The 19,304-nt window shown below is 44.5% G+C and overlaps 1 protein-coding gene across 2 annotated transcripts in view; it reads left to right on the top strand.

Moving 5' to 3' along the window:
• HK1 (hexokinase 1) overlaps window positions 1-19,304 on the top strand; it is a 137,237-nt gene continuing 117,933 nt past the window's right edge. The window contains exons 1-2 of one of the 2 annotated variants that reach the window (XM_033209687.1): window positions 15-120; window positions 14,151-14,346. The gene's annotated coding sequence lies outside the window, so the exon portion shown is untranslated. Of the gene's footprint in view, window positions 121-14,150; window positions 14,347-19,304 lie in introns of both variants that reach the window. The other variant, XM_033209688.1, reaches the window with a different exon arrangement.

Below are 19,304 nucleotides of genomic sequence, written 5' to 3' on the forward strand. Positions count from 1 at the left end.
TCCAGAGAGGGCAGACATCTATCTTGCTGTGTTTGGACAGGCCAGTCCCTGAAACATCTTGGGCAATCGAGGGTTAACTTCTCAAAGTTTAATGGGCAAGACCAGCAACCATGCAGCAAGGTAAACTGTCCTCATGAGAACTCCAAAGACTTTATTTTTCTCTCTCTTTTTTCAAGGCAGGGTCTCGCTGTGTTATCCAGGCTGCTCTCAAACTCTTGGGCTCAAGCAATCCCCCCATCTTAACCTCCCAGCAGCTGGGACTACAGGCACACTCCACAGCACCCAGCTGACTTTTCCTTCTAAGCATCTTTGGCTGGGCATGGTGGCTCATGCCTGTAAACCCTGCACTTTGGGAGGCCGAGGTGGGTAGATCACTGGAGGTCAGGAATTCAAGACCAGCCTGGCCAACATGGTGAAACCTCATCTCTACTAAAAATACAAAAACTTAGCCAGGCATGGTGGCAGGTGCCTGTAATCCCAGCTACTTGGGAGGCTGAAGCAGGAGAATCACTTGAACCCAGGAGGTGGAGGTTGCAGTGAGCCAACATTGTGACACGGCACTCCAGCCTGGGTGCGGAGCAAGTCTGTCTAAAAAAAAATGAAGAGAGAGCATCTTTATCTTCATTTTCTAGCCTTAAGTGTTACTTTCTCCCAGTAACATTTTGCCCAGAAAGAGTTGATGAATGTAGATTTAAGAATAAGATTTTCCGGCCGGGCGCGGTGGCTCAAGCCTGTAATCCCAGCACTTTGGGAGGCCGAGACGGGCGGATCACAAGGTCAGGAGATCGAGACCATCCTGGCTAATACGGTGAAACCCCGTCTCTACTAAAGAATACAAAAAACTAGCCGGCGACGAGGCAGGCGCCTGTAGTCCCAGCTACTTGGGAGGCGGAGGCAGGAGAATGGCGTAAACCTGGAAGGCGGAGCTTGCAGTGAGCTGAGATCCGGCCACCGCACTCCAGCCTGGGCGACAGAGCCAGACTCCGTCTCAAAAAAAAAAAAAAAAAACTACAAAAAACTAGCCGGGCGAGGTGGCGGCGCCTGTAGTCCCAGCTACCGGGGAGGCTGAGGCAGGAGAATGGCGTGAACCCGGGAGGCGGAGCTTGTAGTGAGCTGAGATCTGGCCACAGCACTCCAGCCTGGGTGACAGAGACTCCGTCTCAAAAAAAAAAAAAAAAAAGAATAAGATTTTCCCCATGATGCTGCCTTTCCCGAACAAGTGAGTTCATTCTCATTTGTCTTTCTTCAGAAATCTTTTCTCTATCTTTCTCCCATTAGCTGGAATGGGTGCTCCATGAGAATAAAGACTTAGGTTTCATTTTTCCTATTGTCCCCAGAGCCTACCATACTGGCTGGCATTGAGAAACAATTGAACAGTTTTCTGAATGAATGACTGAATGCTCAAATAAGCACATGAATTAATTATCACTTTCCTTTGAATCTCTCCACCCTTCCTCACCCAATGGGGCTCAATCCTTATACACCGAGGATATTCTATAAACGATGATTCAATGAACGCCAAGACTTGTTCTATGCACTGAAGACCAAAAGAAATAAAAGACGTCATTCTTGCTCTGTAAGAATTCAAAGGCTAGTAAGGAAAGAAAGATACATAAATATCTGTAATACAACATGGTAAACAGGAACAAGGTGATGACAGTTCCTGACCATTTCCTATATCTTTTAGATCAGGAACGCTCAACCTTTGTGCACGAGTATGTGTGTGTGTGCACGTACCATGTACCCCTTGGACAATCATGTGAAACCTTGTATTCTTGCTCAGAATAACATTTTTAAATGCATGAAATACATAGGATTACAAGGGAAATTAATAGTGTGAATTACATTTATTAAAATGTAGGCCGGGTGCGGTGGCTCAAGCCTGTAATCCCAGCACTTTGGGAGGCCGAGATGTGCGGATCAGAGGTCAGGAGATCGAAACCATCCTGGCTAACATGGTGAAACCCCGTCTCTACTAAAAAATACAAAAAACTAGCCGGGCGAAGTGGCAGGTGCTTGTAGTCCCAGCTACTTGGGAGGCTGAGGCCGGAGAATGGCGTAAACCCGGGAGGCGGAGCTTGCAGTGAGCTGAGATCCGGCCACTGCACTCCAGCCCGGGCGATAGAGTGAGACTCCGTCTCAAAAAAAAAAAAAAGTTAAAGTGGCACTATGGTAATACATGTGTGTATTTATTAATGCATTATGTAACAAGATCCAGCAGGAACCTAATAACAACGACAATTTTGAAGTTTTTTTTTTTTTTTTTTGAGATGGAGTCTCTCTCTGTTGCCTAGACAGGAGTGCAGTGGCACAATCTTGGCTCACTGCAAGCTCCGCCTCCTGGGTTCACACCATTCTCCTGCCTCAAACCTCCCAAGTAGCTGGGAGTATAGGCGCCTGCCACCACGCCTGGCTAATTTTTTGTATTTTTAGTAGAGACGGGGTTTCACCATGTTAGCCAGGATGGTCTTGATCTCCTGACCTCATGAGCCACCTGCCTGGGCCTCCCAAAGTGCTGGGATTATAGGCATGAGCCATCACACCCAGCCTGACAATTCTGAAGTCCTGATAAGTATAAACACTACTTTGAGACATTTGCAAAACAGCATAGATATGAATATATCTGTGATTTCTGTTTCTTTTCTTTTATTTTTTTGAGATGGAGTCTTGCTCTGTTGCCCAGGCTAGAGTGCAGTGGCGCAATCTCAGCTCACTGAAACCTCCACCCCCCGGTTCAAGTGATTCTCCTGCCTTAGCCTCCCAAGTAGCTGGGATTACAGGCACCTGCCACCACGCCCAGCTAACTTTTGTATTTTTGGTAGAGACAGGGTTTTACCATGTTGGCCAAGCTGGTCTGAAACTCCTGGCTTCACGTGATCCGCCTGCCTTGGCCTCCAAAAGTGCTGGGATTACAGGGGTAAACCACTGCGCCTGACCCAATATATTTGTGATTTCCACTGGAGACGAAGTCACAGGTGCTGCTAGCACTAGTGGGTTTGTTGCCTACATTCATAATTAAAGGAAATGTTAAATTTCAGTTAGAGACCATCAGATATTAATTTGTATTTTTTTCCCACAGAAGCTTATGGATATCACCTTCTACCTTAAGGGTCTCTAGTGCCCAGGTTATTAATTTCTGATCAAAATGTTCTAATGGAGCTGGCACTTATTTAGAGACAGATCTTAGATGGCACATCTAAGCAGTTCTAGCGTTTCTTGTAATACAGCACTGATGGTAGTAAATTCACTCAACTTTTGTTTGTATGAAAATGTCTTTTTACTCCTCCTTTTTATTTATTTATTTATTTATTTATTTATTTATTTTATTTTTTGGAGACGGAGTCTTGCTCTGTCACCCGGGCTGGAGTGCAGTGGCCAGATCTCAGCTCACTGCAAGCTCCGCCTCCCGGGTTTACGCCATTCTCCTGCCTCAGCCTCCCGAGTAGCTGGGACTACAGGTGCCCGCCACCTCGCCCGGCTAGTTTTTTGTATTTTTTTAGTAGAGACGGGGTTTCACCGTGTTCGCCAGGATAGTCTCGACCTCCTGACCTCGTGATCCGCCCGTCTCGGCCTCCCAAAGTGCTGGGATTACAGGCTTGAGCCACCGCGCCTGGCTGCTCCTCCTTTTTAAAGAATACACAATACGCAGTTGTAGTTTGGTAGTTTTTTCCTCCAGTATTTTAAGAATGTCATTTCATTTTCTTCTGGTTTCCATAATTTATTTTGGGAAGTCAGTTGTAATTCTCATTACTGTTTTTCCGAAAGTTTTTTTTTTTTTCTTTCCCTTTCTGGCTGTTTGCAAGGGTTTCTCTTTCTCTTTAGTTTTCAACAGTTGTTTAACTATAATGTGCTTGGATGTGTTTTTGTTTTAGTGTGTGTGTGTCTTTTTCTTTTTTTTTTTTAATTTATCCTGCTTGGGCTTTGCTAAGATCTTCTTGAATCTGTGGGTTAATATCTTTCACTGTTTTTTTTGAAAATTCTTATTTTACGACTCATTATTTCTCCTCTTTCCTTCTGAAATTCCAATGTGCAAACATTAGAGCATTTTATCCTGTCTTACATCTCTCTCAAGTTCTGTTCCAGTTTTTTTGCTATTTTTTTTCTCTGTGCTTCAGTTTGCATAATTTGTTTTCTTTCTTTTTTACTTTTTTTTTTTTTGAGATGGAGTCTCACTCTGTCAGCCAGGCTGGAGTGCATTGGTGCAATCTCAACTCACTGAAATCTCTGCCTCTTGGGTTCAAGCAATTCTCCTGCCTCAGCCTCCCAAGTAGCTGGGTTATAGGTGCCCGCCACCATGCTCAGCTAACTTCTGTATTTTTATTTTTTTTTATTTATTTATTTGTTTTGAGATGGAGTCTCACTCTGCAACACAGGCTGGAGTGCAGTGGTGTGATCTTGGCTCACTGCAAGCTCCACATCTGGGGTTCACACCATTCTCCTGCCTCAGACTCCCGAGTAGCTGGGACTACAGGCACCCGCCACCAGGCCTGGCTAATATTTTTGTATTTTTAGTAGAGACAGGGTTTCACCATGTCAGCCAGGATGGTCTCGATTTCCTGACCTCATGATCCACCCACCTGGGCCTCCCAAAGTGCTTGGATTACAGGTGTGAGACACCGCGTCCAGCCTAACTTTTGTATTTTTAGTAGAGATGGGGTTTCACCATGTTGGCCAGGCTGGTCTCGAACTCCTGACCTCAGGTGATCCCCCTGCCTTGGCCTCCCAAAGTGCTGGGATTACAAAAATGAGCCACTGTGCCCGGACTGTTTGCATAATCTCTAATAACTAGTCTTCAAGTTCAGTGATAGATATTTTTTCTGCCATGGCCAACCTGCTCTTAAGCCTAGCCAATGAATTCTTAATTTAACACATCATATTTTTCAATTGTAGAATAACCATGTTCTTTTTTTTTTTTTTTTTTGAGACGGCGTCTCGCTCTGTTGCCCAGGCTGGAGTGCAGTGTCGCAATCTCGGCTCACTGCAAGCTCCGCCTCCTGGGTTCACACCATTCTCCTGCCTCAGCCTCCTGAGTAGCTGGGACTACAGGCGCCAGCCACCAAGCCTGGCTAATTTTTTTGTATTTTTAGTAGAGATGGGGTTTCATCGTGTCAGCCAGGATGGTCTCGATCTCCTGACCTCATGATCCACCCACCTCAGCCTCCCAAAGTGCCGGGATTACAGGTGTGAGCCACCATGCCTGGCCCCATGTTCTTTTTTAGAGATTTAATTTCTCTATTGACATTCTTTATCTTTTCATCCATTTTGTCTAACTTTTATTTTTCTTTAACATAATTACAAAAAAGCATCTTAAAGTCCTTGTATGCTAATTCCAACATCTGGGTTACCTGTAGGACTGTTTCTGTTGTCTATTTTTTCTCTTGCTTACGGGTCACATTTTTCTACTTGTTTGCATATATTATATATATATATGTGTGTGTGTGTGTATATATATATATATATATATTTTGAGACGGAGTCCAGTTTGATACTGAGCTGGATCAGTTCACTTTTTGTTTCAAATATCAGCTGAGCATGGTGGCTCATACCTGTCATCCTAGTACTTTGGTAGGCTGAGGCAGGATTATCACTTGAGCTCAGGAGTTCAAGACCAGCCTGGGCAACATAGTGAGACCTCATCTGTATTTTTTTAGTTTTTCAAATTTTAATGTAAAAAATGGTTTTGGCCAGGTGCAGTGGCTCACGTTTGTAATCCCAGCACTTTGGGAGGTCAAAGCAGGCAGATCACCTGAGGTCAGGAGTTTGCGACCAGCCTGGCCAACATGGTGAAACCCCATCTCTACCAAAAATACAAAAAGTACCTGGGCATGGTGGCACACACCTGTAATCCCAGCTACTTGGGAGGCTTAGGCAGGAGAACTGCTTGAACTCAGGAGGCAGAGGTTGCTGTGAGCTGAGATGGCACCACTGCACTCCAGCCTGGGCGACAGCAAAACTCTGTCTCAAAAAAAAAAAAGTTTCAAATATCTTAGAGTCATGCCTGTCTTGTGTTTATTACAGGCCTTTTTTTCAAGCAGCCTTCTCTTTCTCAAATACAACAATATTATAGGATATCTTTCTCTGAATTTCAATCTAGCCTTCTCTACTGCCCAGAACTTAGCAAAAATCCTGTAGGGAGAACTGGCAGGTGAGGAAAACCAGCTATGTATTTGAAGCTTCTCCAGATTCTACTCTGTCTAGCCAGCTCACATGACCAGAAAAGCTGGCTGCTTTCTCATTCTCTCTGAGTAAGCTTGCCTCTATTCTGGCAAGTCTAATCTCCCCAAGCCCATGCCAAGACTCAACAAATGCCCTCATAGAGGAAAGCAGTCACGAATCTCCACTCACTTTGCAAGGGTCCCTTCTGCTCTGGAATTTAGTTCCATTAGATTTCCAGCCTTCCAGTGTCTCTAAAAAGAAATATATATGTTTTTTAGTTTATCCATATATATTTTTTCTAATTGCCATAGTGGACACAATGGTCTACCGTTCCCCTCTTACATCCTACATCCTAACCACCAATTCTAAATATTTTAAATTCCCATTAAAATGTCTTATTTTACTCATGAGTTATTTAAAAAAAAAACAGACTTTTAAGGCTGGACGCGGTGGCTCACGCCTGTAATCCCAGCATGTTGGGAGGCCGAGGCAGGAGGATAGCTTGAGGCCAGGAATTTGAGACCAACATGGCAAGACCCCGTCTCTACTAGATTTAAAATAAATAAATAAATAAAAATTTTAAAAGGGAAAAAAAAAGCTTAAGTTTATACATTTACAATTTCCAAGTATATTGTTTTAACTTTGATCATTTTGTTAATTTTAACTTAATTGTGTGTTGATCTATGGCCTATATCAGGGATTGACTAATTATTTCTGTAAAGGGCCAGGCAGTCACAATTGTAGGCTCTGTGGGCCATATGATCTGTGCTGTTATAACAAAAAATGAGCCATAGACAACATGTAAATGAATGGGTATGGCTTGGTTCTAACAAAACTTTATTTTCAAAAATAAGTGGCAGGTTGGATTTGTCCTGCAATTCAGTTTGTCAATCCCTGGTCTAAATTATCTTAATTATTTACAAATTTATTATGACTTGCTTTATAAATATATTTACTTTGAAATTTGAGTGCTTTTCATGTGCACTTAAAATATATTCTGTATTAGCTGGGCACAGTGGCTCATGCCTGTAATCCCAGCACTTTGGGAGGCTGAGGCAGGTGGATCGCCTGAGGTCAGGAGTTGAGACCAGCCTGGCCAACATAGTGAAATCCTGTCTCTACTAAAAATATAAAAAAATTAGCTGGGCGTGGTGCTGGGCACCTGTAACCCCAGCTACTCAGGAAGCTGAGGCAGGAGAATTGCTTGAACCCAGGAGGCAGAGGTTGCAGTGAGCCAAGATTGCATCATTGCACTCCAGCCTGGGCAACAAGAGTGAAACTCCTCAAAAAGAAAAAGAAAAAGAAAAAGAAAAAAATATATGTATATATATACTGTATTAAATAAATAATTCTATATATTTATTAGATTAAACTTGTTTTGTTCAAATCTTTTATAACTTTGTTGATTTCATTTGTTTGCTTGCTTGACCTAATGGCAGAGAAAAAGACATTTAAATTTATTCTTATAATGTGGATTTGTCACAATATTTCCGTAGGTCTAACAATTCTTGCTTTAATATTTAGTGGTTAATTTATTAGAATTTTAACATCCAGCCAGGCACAGTGGTTCATGCCGGTAATCCCAGCACTCTGGGAGGCCAAGGTGGTTGGATCACCTGAGGTTGTGAGTTTGAGACCAGCCTGGTTAACATGATGAAATCCTGTCTCTACTAAAAATACAAAAATTAGCCAGGTGTGGGAGTGCATGCCTGTAATCCCAGCTACTCAGGAGGCTGAGCCATGAGAATTGCTCCAACCCAGGAGGCGGAGGTTGCAGTGAACTGAGATCATGCCACTGCCTTCCAACCTGGGCGACATGGTAAGACTCTGTCTTTAAAAAAAATTAATATCAGCCGGGCGCGGCGGCTCACCCCCGTAATCCAAGCACTTTGGGAGGCCAAGACGGGTGGATCACGAGGTCAGGAGATCAAGACCATTGTGGCTAACATGGTGAAACCCTGTCTCTACTAAACAATACAAAAAACTAGCCAGGCGTGGCGGCGGGCGCCCGTAGTCCCAGCTGAGGGAGGGAGGCTGAGGCAGGAGAATGGCGTGAACCCGGGAGGCAGAGCTTGCAGTGAGCCGAGATCCGGCCACTGCATTTCAGCCTGGGCGACAGACCAACACTCCACCTCAAAAAAAAAAAAAAAATTAATATCTTAATTTTAAGATATTGATTTTAAATGATTAAAATTATTTATTAATTAGCATAATTAAACATCAAATCATTCAATCATTTAATTAATAATTATTTGTAATTATAGCTATTATGTTTATCTATAATTACATATAATGGGATATTTTATATATCTACATATATCCTACATATATATAGGATGGAAGCGAAGGATTGTTAGATATATCTTCTCCCAAAGAAGACAAGTATTTCAGCATGCTTTTACGTATTTTTGTTTCTCCTACGCCTATAGCCCATCATACTGAAATGGTCTAGAATTTTAGTTCTGTTATTATTCATAAACCTTCACTTATTTGGCTTCCTCTAAGTGTTTTGACGGAGAGATATTATGCGGCAAGCTGAGGGTTTAAATGACTGAAAATATTTTTATTATGCCATCATATTTGAATGCTAATTTGGCTGGATATAAAATTCTAGATTCAAAGATCCCTTTCTTCTGTTCTTTAAATCTATTACCGTATTCTTTTCTTGCATCATTGTTGCAAGTCTAATGGCAATTTGGTTCTTGTTCCTTTTTGAGTAATCTGTTTTGTGTCTCTGAAAGCATTTAAAATTTTCTTTTTGGCTGGGTGCAGTGGCTCATGCCTATAATCTTGGCACTTTGGGAGGCTGAGGCAGGAGGATTGCTTGAGGCCAGGAGCTGAAGACCAGCCTGGGTAACATGTTGAAACCTCGCCTCTACTAAAAATACAAAAATTAGCCAGGCATGGTGGTGCTCACCTGTTGTCCCAGCTACTCAGGAGGCTGAGGCAGGAGGATCACCTGAGCCTTGGGAGGTCGAGGCTGCAGTGAGTCATGATCATGCTGCTGTACTCCAGCCTGGGTGACAGAGTAAGACCCTGTGTCTAAATAAATAAATAGGATTATACTTTAGAAAGTTTATCTAGTTTTTATTTCATTTATTATTATATATTGCAAAAAGGCTTTCCCACTCCCCATCTTTTGTATTTTTATAGCTCCTTATAAGCCTGAATAAAATACTATTTACCACACAACTGAGTGCTGATAAAAGTGGTTTGTTTTAGGCCAGGCACAGGGCTCACACTTGTAATCCCAGCACTTTGGGAGGCTGACACGGGCGGATTACCTGAGGTCAGGAGTTCGAGACCAGCCTGGCCAACATGACGAAACCGTGTCTCTACTAAAAATACAAAAATCAGCTGGGCATGGTGGTGGGCAACACCATCCTAGCTACTTAGTAATCCCAGCTACTTAGGAGGCTGAGGCAGGAGAATTGCTTGAACCCGGGAGGCACAGGTTGCAGTGCCACTGCACTCCAGCCTGGGCAACAACAGTGAGACTCCATCTCAAAAAAAAAAAAAAAAAAGGTTTGTTTTATAGTGAACTGTGGAGGGATAAGGGGCAAACTGGGCACAAAAATAAATCTGATGGTAGGGTTAGGACTGAGAGGGCAGAGGAAATGAGACTGACATTTCCTAGGAAAACTGACAGGTTAGCCAATGTTCCTATTCCAATCCATCTTCTTGGAACCTCCCTGCTATTTCCTCTGACATCTGAAGCACTTGCTGTAAAGCACTCACTGCTCACACTATGGCTGCCTGGCTGGCTTTCCTTGAGAATATGTATGTTTAATCTGTATTTTGTCTATGAACCTTTTCGAGGGCTTTGTAGTTCTACTCCACACACTGCACACTCACCCATCCCCTTTTCCTCCAGTGACTGGCACATGGAAAGTACTATGGATCAAATTGGAAATCCATCTCTCCTCTCAAAGGCAGCTAAAGCTATGTGGTCAGGCTCTGGGCCCCAGATTCTAGTCCTGATTTCTGAGTCTGCTTTCCAGGTCAGGGAATGCACTGGGGCTGACGACAAGGCTGGAACGTCCCGGGATTGAAGCTTGGATCCGAACTGTTGGACAGCGTCTGGAGTTTTGCACAAAAGAGAATTGAATTGTAGATCAGCTGGGAAGTTACTGCGATAGTCCTGGTGCCCTGCGGCCTCCAGCAACTGGAACCCTGTGGGAGCACATAGCTGGCATTTTTTGCTAGAGATTAGGAAGTCTTTTGCTTCCTCTATGAAAAGGCTTGAATTCAATGGACTGTTGTGGTAAGATGAAGTTTTTTTTCCCCTTATTGGTAAAAATAAAACAGAGATTTGGCTTGGGTTATTGCGCAGTGGTGGGCCCATGAGCTCGCTCTCCGGTGTTTGGCGGGAAGCCAGTTGAAGAGCATGTGGTCACATTTTTGTCCGGCGTCATCAAAAGTGTAGAGAAGCTGTGATCCTAGCCTCAGAGGAGGGAGTTTTCATTGCAGTGTGACTCTTCAAAGACCATCTTTATGCAAGAAATGTCAGAGGCCCATTTCATAGTAAGTTCTTTTGAAGTTTTGTTTTGGTTGAAGTTATATTATCACTCATGGGCTGATGTCATCTCCTTATGATGGTGTCCCCAAGAGCCTTCATAGGCCTAGGAGGCACTGATTGGTGGTGGGAGGCCCAGGCTGAGAGGCAGGTCTCTTTGTTGTACTTCTTCCTGGGCTTTAGTCTGGCTCTTTCTAAAATGGGCTAATCCTCTCTCTACCCTCTTTCTCATGTGGTGAAGGGTGTTGGGACAACATGCAAATATGGTTCAAAAGAGAATTGAAGCTGCTCTTTTCTACTCTGTCACATTTGCTTGCTCTGAATTGAGTCTTTTGTTAGCATATTCTTTGAAGTAGAACTTGTCCATGGTTAACTTTGGTGTCTTGATTTGGAGAAGAAAGTGAGTAGTGCCCAATTGCAGGTAGACCAAGGAGGCTGAACTGGGTTTTCATGGGGTTTGTAAGATGTGCAGAATGGTTAAATGAATGTATGAATGAACATATGTAAGTCGAATGTGTGATGGGGAACCTCAGAATGACCCAAGAAACATATTTCTCCAGAAACTAAGTAGATCTTGGGCTGTCAAGTATTTAGTAACCATAACACACAATGATAGTTTAAATATGTGGTCCAAAAATTTATTCCTCATCAACCAAGTCATAAATGCAGGACTTAAGGAAATCACATGTGAGAGGTGTCTGTGACCTAAGACATTGGAGGCCTAGGTCAGAGTTAGGAATCAGGACCTTGCAAAATTTACTTAACATTCTCCAGAATGTGGCCCAATCTACAAAGCCATCCTCATGTCAGCAGCTCAGCTGGAGAGCATATGTGCTTGAAGTTTCTTTCACCTTCACTCTTGCTTTAATAAAAGCATTTGTAAGTCCAGGAGCTTATTTTATACTTTGATTGATCAGCGATTGTGTCTTCACTAAGAACCACCCATATTGTCATCCTTGGGCAGACACAAGGAAGGATGAAAGGATTTACCTGCAAGAATCTAGAGAACTAAGGCCAAGGGAAGCAGGTCAGACGGAGGTAGATTGCATCTCAGATTTAACCAGCCAATGATGGAAAAGGTTTTTTTTGAGACAGCATCTCGCACTGTCACCCAGGCTGGAGAGATCTCCGCTCACTGCAAGCTCTGCCTCCCAGTTCACGCCATTCTCCTGCCTTAGCCTCCCGAGTAGCTGGGACTACAGGAGCCCGCCACCATGCCCAGCTAATTTATTTTTTTGTATTTGTAGTAGAGACGGGGTTTCACCGTGTTAGCCGGGGTGGTCTCCATCTCCTGACCTTGTGATCTGCCCACCTCGGCCTCCCAAAGTGCTGGGATTACAGGTGTGAGCCACCGCGCCCAGCCTGGAAAAGATTTTTTAAAGAGTGTGAGGTAGCACCTGTCTGGATCTTGTCTTGGGTGTGTGCTATGGTCTGGATGTTTATGGCCCTCCAAATTCATAAATTGAAACCTAATCTCCGATGTGATAATATTAGAAGGTGGGGTCTTTGGAGGTTATTAGGTCACGAGGGTGGAGCCCTCATGAATGTGATCCATCCCCTTATAAAGGAGACCCTAGAGAGCTTGTCAGTCCCTTCTACCAGTGAGGATTGAGTAAGAAGCCTGTCTTTGAGAAATGAGCCCTCACCAGGTAGGCACCAAATCTGCTGGTGACTTAATCTTGGATTTCCCAGCCTCCAGAACTGTGAAATATACATTTCCATTATTTGTAAGTTACCTAGCCTATGGTAATTTGTTGCAGCAGCCTGAACGGACTAAGACAGTGAGGATGGGAGTGGAATATGATGTGCTAGGTTCTTTCCAGTTTTCAAATAATATGCTTTTACCCCCTGGAGTTTCATCCCCTGTGCCACTAATCTCTGAATTGCTAAAATATTTGCATTTTTGTCTCCTACTCTCTACTTTATCAAACAACCTGTCCTATTTCTCTCTACAGCTGCAGACCCCTATCAGACCTCTCAAAATATCATTTATGACTTCCTCTTCCATGTGGAGAACATGAGAGAGTGAGAGAGAACTGGGATCTTCTATACTTTTAATGAGTGAATCCACATGACTGTAGGCATCTAGAACAGGGCTCTCAAACGTCAGCAGGTCACAGAATCACCAGGAGGGCTTGTTAAAACACAGATTCTTGGTTCCACCCCAAAGTTTTCCATTCAGTAGGTCTGGGGAAGGGTCCAACAATGTGCATTTCTAACAAGTTCTCACCTAATGCTATTGTTACTGGTGCAGGGACCACACTTTGAGAACCACCACCCTAGAGGACGGGGATCAAGTCAGCCCACTCTCAGTAAAATCTCAAATGCAGAGGGGGCAAATTAATAAGTACCAGGGTGTGCTGTCCTCTTCCTCCTCTTTCTCTTCCTCACCTTCCACTTTTTTCATGGCTTACCTGATCCCTGCCTCAGGGGCCTCCAAAGAAAACTCTGACTTAGACCAATGTGTTCCAGATTCAATATCACTTTCTATAGGAAGCAGTCCATGAACTCCAGGATTAGATGTTGTGGCTTCCTATACTTCTCCTTCTTGATGGCTATCCATGATTCACAATTTGCAACTGAGATTTGTGTGATTTCTTAATCTCTGTTTCCTCCAGAGATTGTAAGCTCCATGAAGACAGGATACTAGAATAGTAGGAAAAAAGGAAGGGTTTGGGTGGAGAATGGTGGTGAGTCACCCTTAGGATTGTGCACAATAAAAGAGAGTGAAACAACAGAAGATTTTGTCCCCAAAGAATAAAGGAAGGGAAGGGAGGAGGAAGGAAAAAGGTGACCTGGAACATCCATTAGAACTTTGGCTGCCAGGTCTAGCCCAGCTCTCTCTGGTGTGAACCAGAGGTTTGCCTGCTCTATTTTGGCCACAGAGTGGGCATTTCATCTCTCCACGCATTTTAAAACCTGAGTTGTTGTTTTTTTTAGTTCTGAGCTACTTACCCGCTCTAAGCCTCAGCTAGAGCACCCATAAAACAAAGAATTAAGGCTCCAGGGCTGAAGAGACCTAAGTATAACACCCAGCTGTGCCACTGTTGCATTTTCATGAGTGCCTGAATTAACTCCTCTAAGCTTCGGCTTCCCTCCTGAAAAGGGTTTCTACTCCCAATGTTGGGACGCTTCCAGGAATCAGCACATGAAGTCCTTAGCACAATCCCTGGCTCAATGCACACAAGTGGCCATTGTCATCAACATCTTCAATGTCATCGTCCTCCTCACCATTGTCACCATTCCTGTCTGTGGGGACAGGTTTCTGAGGTCTCAATGGGATAAAGAACTTCATAACCATGAAGCACTGTCTGAATGTCAGGGGCATCCAAGTGCCCCATCCCCTGCCTACAAGTCCTGCAGTAACATCCAAGGATGCCGTCCTTCCCCAGGGCTCTCGCGCAGGCTCTACCCCTTGCAAGCCTTTGGTGACTCTTGATTTTATGACAAATGCATCTTTTGTCTCTTCTGTTTTCAGGACTTCAACTAACCAACTAAAGAACTGTTCCCCAAAGCATTGTTCCTGAGGAGGAAAAGAGCCCAAACACCCATCCACACCTGCTTTGTGCCAAGAATCCACAGTTGGGTTGCAAGGACAGTGTATGTTGTCCTTTTGGAAAAATGAGAGTGAGCCCAAATGAAGAGCAAACAAAGGTGTCTCAAATCATCCCAAGGCAAGTGGGGAGTAGCCTGGGCTGTAAAGGCCTCACTCCTGCATGAGACTCTGTCTCTGGCTTTTCGCATTAAGTAGTTTCCTGTCCTTCTGCGTAAAACAAAATGAATGGGCTGGGTGCGGTTGCTCACGCCTGTAATCCCAGCACTTTGGGACGTCAAGGCGGGTGGATCACCTGAGGTCAGGAGTTTGAGACTAGCCTGGCCAACGTGATGAAATCCCGTCTCTACTAAAAATACATTAGCCAGGTGTAGTTGTGGGCACCTGTCGTCCCAGCTAGTCATGATGAGAATCGCTTGAACACAGGAGGCAGAGGTTGCAACAAGAGGTTGCAATGAGCCAAGTTTGCACCCCCGCACTGCATTACAGCCTGGGTGACAGAGTGAGACTCTGTTGAAAGAAAGAAAGAAAAAAAAAGAAAGAAAGGAAGGAAGGAAGGAAGGAAGGAAAGGAAGAAAGAAAGAAAGGAGAGGGAAGGAAGGAAGGAAGGAAAAGAAAAGAAAAGAAAAGAAAAGAAAAGGAAAGGAAAGAAAAGAAAAGAAAAAGAAAGGCCGGGCGCGGTGGCTCAAGCGTGTAATCCCAGCACTTTGGGAGGCCGAGGCGGGCGGATCACAAGGTCAGGAGATCGAGACCATCCTGGCTAACACAGTGAAACCCTGTCTCCACTAAAAAATACAAAAAACTAGCCGGGCGAGGTGGCGGGCGCCTATAGTCCCAGCTACTCGGGAGGCTGAGGCAGGAGAATGGCGTGAACCCGGGAGGCGGAGCTTGCAGTGAGCTGAGATCTGGCCGCTGCACTCCAGCTTGGGCGACAGAGTGAGACTCCGTCTCAAAAAAAAAAAAAAAAAAAAAAAAAAGAAAAGAAAAGAAAATAAAAACTTACCCAAGTCTTAGGATCTTAAAAGGTAGATCCTGGGTTTTAAGCCCACTTATTTTACAGATGAGGCCCAGAGAGAGGCAAACACTTTCCCAGGAATACACAGTAATTTGTAACTGGGCCAAAGCTCACTATAGTTAAGTCTTTTTGTTTGAGGTGACTGAGATAATGCCATCTATTTTTTTTTTTTTTAAGGGAAATGCTGTGCTGATATCTCTCACAGTTTGAAACTTGTAAAATGCCATCTATGTTTTTTGTTTTTTGTTTTTTTTTTGAGACAGAGTCTCGCTCTGTCGCCCAGGCTGGAGTGCAGTGGCCAGATCTCAGCTCACTGCAAGCTCCGCCTCCCGGGTTTACGCCATTTTCCTGCCTCAGCCTCCCGAGTAGCTGGGACTACAGGCACCAGCCACCTCGCCCGGCTAGCTTTTTGTATTTTTTTTAGTAGAGACGGGGTTTCACCGTGTTAGCCAGGATGGTCTCGAACTCCTGACCTCGTGATCCACCCGTCTCGGCCTCCCAAAGTGCTGGGATTACAGGCTTGAGCCACCGCGCCTGGCCATTTTTTTTTTTTTTTTTTTTTTAAGGGAAATGCTGTGCTGATATTTCTCACAGTTTGAAACTTGTAAAATGCCTCTCTTCCCTGAGTACCCATCTGTCCTCTACTACCCTCAGGGTTTGGGACTGATGCTCTGTGGTTGAGGGAGAGTGGTTAAGAATGGAGGAGACTGATTTCAAATCTCAGTTTGGTTAACTTACAGCCATATGACCTTGGGAAGCTACTTTACTGCCGTGAGCCTCAGTTTCCTCATGTGTAAAACTGGGAAAATAGAACTCATGAGGAGTTCTTGTGACCTAATGCCTGTGAGGTATTATATTTATAGCAGTGCCTTGCAAACAGGAAGTATTCAATAAATTTGCATTTATTGAATTTAATGACCTCCAAGAGAGTTGCTTAAGGGCAAAGTGGAAGTCAATTGAATAGTGGGTACATTCTCTCTGAAAGCATGGCTAAAACTATGTTTAAAAAAAAAAAAAGCATTACTGGAAAGGAACAAGGAATTCAGCTGCTAAGCCAAGTGGAGTGGCTCACTCTGTAATCCCAGCACTTCGGGAAGCTGAGGGAGGGAGATCACTGGAGCCCAGCAGTTCGAGCCTGGGCAACATAGTGAGATCCTATTTCCCCTTTTCTGAGAGGGAATCTTGCTCTGTCACCCAGGCTGGAGTGCAGTGGCACAATCTCCGCTTACTGCAACCTCCGTCCCCAGGGTTCAAGTGATTCTCCTGTCTCAGCTTCCAGAGTAGCTGGGATTACAGGCACTCACTGCCACGCTCAGTAATTTTTTTAGTTTTTCTTTCTTTTTTTTTTTTGTAACGGAGTCTCACTCTGTCGCCCAGGCTGGAGTGCAGTGGCACGATCTTGGCTCACTGCAAGCTCTGCCTCCCGGGCTCACGCCATTCTCCTGCCTCAGCCTCCAGAGTAGCTGGGACTACAGGCGCCGGCTACCACGCCCAGTTAATTTTTTTGTATTTTTAGTAGAGACAGGGTTTCACCATGTTGGCCATGCTGATCTCAAACTCCTGACCTCAGGTGATCCGCCCACCTTGGCCTCCCCAAATGCTGGGATTACAGGGATGTGCCACCACACCCAGCCGTAAGATCCTAGTCCTTAAAAATCAAACAAACAAGCAGGGTGCGGTGGCTCACCCCTGTAATCCCAGCACTTTGGGAGGCCGAGGCGGGTGGATCACAAGGTCAGGAGATTGAGACCATCCTGGCTAACATGGTGAAACCCCGCCTCTACTAAAAATACAAAAAATTAGCCGGACGAGGTGGCGGGCACCTGTAGTCCCAGCTACTCCGGAGGTTGAGGCAGGAGAATGGCGTGAACCAGAGAGGCGGAGCTTGCAGTGAGCTGAGATTGTGCCACTGCACTCCAGCCCGGGCGACAGAGCAAGACTCCGTCTCAAAACAACAGCAGCAACAAAACAAACAAAAAACAGGAAGGAATCCAGCTATTAGCAAAATTCAAATGAATTGTGGATTTTTCTGTTATTAAAATGTAAAGATATCAGGATCCTTAAACTCAAGTAAATGACACAACAAACGAAGCATATCGAGTTTGAAGCTGTGTTATGATGATGCCTGTGCCAGTTTGGGGGAAGGGCAATACTTGGCTTACACAGATGCTCTAGATCTTGATGAGGGAGAGGGGGGCACAGTTCTACAGAGACCTGTGCCAGTACAAGAGAGAGGGCCAGTTGCTTCCGGGGTGGAGAGTACATGGAGAATGGAACCACTAGCTATAAACCAGACTGCATGGTGGGCTGGTGGAAACACCAGTTTCTACATGACCTCTGGACCAAACACTCTCTGGACAAAAAGCAACTCTGCTTTGAATGACCTTCAAAGTGAATGCCCTGGGCCAGTCCCAAGGGTTCCTTCCCCTCCTCCTACTCCGTCTCCTGGGTAACAACATTGTAAGCCTGGGAAGAAAGGGGGTGATAGCATAATATTCTCTGTCATGTTACAGACCCAGGGAGCTTTTAAGAAATAAATACCAATGGGAAAGAGGTAACATGCATTCTCTGTAAGTGCTTTGGTAATTCAAAGCAGTGTTTTAACTAGACTCGGGAAGTTGCCTGGGGATCAGAAAGGAAGGCAAAAATGTGTATGGAATTTGTCAAAATTCGTTAAGCCCATCTAGCGTAATAAGGAGAACATCTTTTTATAAAAACAAAGTTAAATCATAAATTATGGCCGAGTGCGGCGGCTGACTCCTGTAATCCCAGCACTTCGGGAGGCTGAGGTACGAGAATCGCTTGAGCCCAGGGGTTCAAGACCAGCCTGGGCAACATAGTGAAACCCCGTCTCTACAAAAAATTAAAAAGTTAGCCAGCTGTGGTAGTTGGAGCCTGTAGTCCCAGCTGCAGAGCTTGAGGTAGGAGGATCACTTGAGCTCTGAAGGTGGAGGCTGCAGTTAGTGTGATGGCACTACTGCACTCCAGCCCGGGTGACAGAGTCGGACTCTCTCAAAAACAAGCAAACAAATAATTGCAAGGCATATATTTTATTTTTAGATCATGCTTTACTTTTTTTTTTTTTTTGAGATGGAGTTTCGCCCTTGTCCTGGCTGGAGTGCAAGGGCGCAATCTCAGCTCACTGCAACCTCTGCCTCCCAGGTTCAAGGGATTCTCCTGGCTCAGCCTCCCAAGTAGCTGGGATTACAGGCATGTGCTAACATACTCGGCTAATTTTTTGTATTTGGTAGAGAAGGGGTTTCACCTTGTTGGTCAGGCTGGTCTCGAACTCCTGACCTCAGGTGATCCACCTGCCTTGGCCTCCCAATGTGCTGGAATTACAGGCATGGGCCACCTCCTGAGGCGCCTAGCCTCATGCTTTGCTTTGAACTAAGGGAACCATCAGTGCCTCTGTAGAGGAAGCTCATGGAGAAGCCAGGGACAAATCCTAGAAGGCTTTACACTTTCAGCCAGGGCTCTCCAGACCATTTTGGTTATGCACTCCATCAGTAAAATGCTTTTGTAGACACATTGTATTAGTCTGTTTTCACACTGCTATAAAGAAGTGTCCCTCAATTATGTCATAATAATATCATACAAGTATTTGAGGTGAAAAAAAGAAAAAGAAATGCCCGAGACTGGGTAATTTAAAAAGGAAAGAGGTTTAATTGACTTACAGTTCAGCATGGCTAGAGAGGCCTCAGGAAACTTATAACACGGCAGGAGGCAGGAAGGCAAAGGGGAAGCAAGGGACCTTCTTCATGAGGCTGCAGGAAGGAGAAGTGCAGGGTGAAGTGGGGGGAGCCACTTATAAAACCATCAGATCTCGTGAGAACCTGCTCACTATCACAAGAACAGCATGGGGGAAACCGCCCCCATGATCCAATTACTTCCACCTGGTCTCTCCCTTGACATGTGGGGATTAGGGGGAATAGGGGGATTATAATTCAAAATGAGATTTGGGTGGGGACACAAAGCCTAACCATATCACACATTCCTCAGTACATGTATTTTTAATTATTTTGAGATTATATATCTTTATGAGTCCACTTACGTGAAATGGC

This window comes from Trachypithecus francoisi, unplaced genomic scaffold, assembly GCF_009764315.1.
Source record: "Trachypithecus francoisi isolate TF-2019V2 unplaced genomic scaffold, Tfra_2.0 Lachesis_group9, whole genome shotgun sequence".
Lineage (NCBI taxonomy): Eukaryota > Metazoa > Chordata > Mammalia > Primates > Cercopithecidae > Trachypithecus > Trachypithecus francoisi.